Below are 2,500 nucleotides of genomic sequence, written 5' to 3'. Positions count from 1 at the left end.
AACCCCCGCCGCCCACGGCAGACGCGCGCGCGGACGCGGCAGCACGGCACGGTACCCCCCGCGGTACCCACCCGCAGACAGCCGCGCCCGCGCGGGAGTGCCGGGGGGGGCGAGGCCCGCGCCTCCTCCCCCAACCGGGCTCTCGTCTCCCCCAACGCCCCACCGGGCGTCGCTGGACCAACGGGGAACCCCTGCCGGCGAAGCCCCGGCGGGACGAACTCCGCGAGAGCGGGCGCTCCGGGAGCGGGGAGCTACGGAGCGCTCCCCGAGTCTGCACTTAGGGGGACGAAGGCCCCTCCCCGCCCGGGGGAGAGCCTGCGAGGTGACCCCAGCCGCGCCGCTCGGCGGGCACCGAGGCGGCGATTGATCGTCAAGCGACGCTCAGACAGGCGTAGCCCCGGGAGGAACCCGGGGCCGCAAGTGCGTTCGAAGTGTCGATGATCAATGTGTCCTGCAATTCACATTAATTCTCGCAGCTAGCTGCGTTCTTCATCGACGCACGAGCCGAGTGATCCACCGCTAAGAGTTGTCTGGCTTTTCGGCACCGCCCCGCCAGCGCGGAGGGGCCGGGACCGCTCGCAAAGGAGCAGCCCCTCGGAGAGCGCGGCACGGCGGCCGCTCGCCTCACATTGACCGTACAAGCACAGGAGAGGGGGGGAAAATAAAACGAAACCCCGAAGCGGCAAAAGCAAGGGGCGGGGAGCCCGCGCTCCCGGCTTTTTTCCCTCCCCCGAGGAGGGAAAAACGCACCTTGTGGCGCTTCGGGGCCGGACCAGGCGCCCGGGCTCGCTCCGACCTCGGCGCGGAGGAGGCCCGCCGCGCGCCGCCGGGAACGTGCCCCGAACCCGGCCTCGCCTCGCGTGCACGGGGAAATAAAACCCCCTTCGCTTCCCCACCCAACGGCGGGGGGGGGGTGTGTCTCTCGCTGGCCGCCCCGTGCCGTCGCGGAGACGCCACGAAGCGAGGCAGCGGAGACCCCCCCCCCCCCCGCCCTGGGGAGCGAGGGGGGCCGGGCGCACAACCCCGCCGGAGGAGAGCGCGCGCGCGCCTCCGCACCGGCCCCTCCAACGCCGCCACCCGCTGCGGCCCATCCCGGACTTTCTTTTCCCCCGCTTTGGCCCCGGGGCCGAGCCCCGGCCGGCTCGCGCCCTCGGGCGGCTTCCTCTCGCCACCGAACCCCCCCCGCCGCGGGGGACGGAAAACGGCTTGCGAGACGGAAAGCCCGAGCCCACGTGGGACGCCACCGCGGCGACCCGCCGGCCCTCGCCGGGCGGCGCACCCCGCCGACCGACAAACCCCAGCGGCACGAGCCCCTTCCATCCTCCCCCGGCGCCACCGCGCCGCCGGCTTCGCTCGCTCGACCCCTTCCGTGGCCCCGCGGCCAGGCGGACAGCGGACGGCGCTGAGCCGGGGGGCGGGCCCCCGCTCTCCCCGTTTCCACGCGGAGACCGGGGGTGGGACGCCCCCGGCTGCCCGCCCGTCCCCCACCCGGCACGCGCCGGGAAGGCGAACGGGGAAGCCCGCGGGCAGGGCCCGGGACCGGGACAGCCGCAGCCGGTGGCAGGGTGCCCTCCGGCGAGGGACCAGAGCCGGAGACGCCGAGCGACGCCCGCCGCCGCTCGGACGCGGTCACGCCACCCGAAACCGGCCCCGGACGGGGGGGGAACCGGCAGCGCGAGACCGCCGAGGGCGCCAGCTCGCCGGGGCCCCGCTCTGGGGCCTGGGCAAAGGGAAAAGGGACCGGGAGGTCCGCAGCGGCCCGCGCCGCAAGAGGCGCCGCCGCCGAGCCGCGGCAACGCGCCCGCACAAAACCCCCGGCGGGGGCGAAGCGCCCTGGGCCAGCCCCCACCGCGGGGGCTCGCCGCCCCGGCCCGCGAGAAGCCCGCGCTTCAACGCGCCGCCGGGGACGCCCGTGGCGAGGCGAGGCGCGGGCCGGACCACGGCCGACCTCGCGCGGTGGGCTCTCTCCGGCCGAGCGCTCGGACCGCAGAGAGGGGGGGGGCAGCAGAGTCCCCTCCCCGGCCCGGCGGGCCCCCGGAGGACGACGAGCGCGACGACGGCGGACCTAGCCAGAGGCATTGCGGGGGCAACCCCCGCCCCTCTGAAGGCACCCGCCCGCCCCCGCGCTCGCCCCCCGCATCCGGGGGGTGGCGCGCCGAGCCGCCCGGGTCTTTAAACCGCCGCCCGGCTTCCTCCGCGGTAGGGCAAGGCCGCGGACGAAGGCGCGGAACGCTAGGTACCTGACCCTGGGGTGAGGGAAACCAGACTTAAGGCCCCGCGGGGGTGCCTCCCCCCACTGCCGCCGTCGGGGGGAGCGTCCGCCCGCGGGGGCCGCGCCCGACGTCCGCCGCCACCACCGCGCCCCTGGCCTGGCCCGAGGCCCGGGGTTTCCCTCAGTCAGCCGGCGCTGCGCTCGGGGAGGAGGGACGCGGCTGGGGACGCCCATGCCGCGCAGCTCGCCGCGCGGCGAGCGCCCGGCTACGGCGGCCCCGGCGGCGGA

General features: G+C 77.0%; 1 non-coding gene across 1 annotated transcript; it reads right to left on the bottom strand.

Moving 5' to 3' along the window:
- Positions 1 to 375: 375 nt before the first annotated feature.
- On the bottom strand, positions 376 to 528 carry LOC137460794 (5.8S ribosomal RNA). Its single transcript, XR_010993063.1, has one exon. It is a non-coding gene; the product is annotated as a 5.8S ribosomal RNA (ribosomal RNA).
- Positions 529 to 2,500: the final 1,972 nt, after the last annotated feature.

Source organism: Melanerpes formicivorus, unplaced genomic scaffold (assembly GCF_026170545.1).
Source record: "Melanerpes formicivorus ecotype bairdi unplaced genomic scaffold, bMelFor1.0.p_v2 SCAF_757, whole genome shotgun sequence".
NCBI lineage: Eukaryota > Metazoa > Chordata > Aves > Piciformes > Picidae > Melanerpes > Melanerpes formicivorus.
Note: the sequence above shows the minus strand (reverse complement) of the source record. Positions and strands in the feature narration are given on the sequence as shown.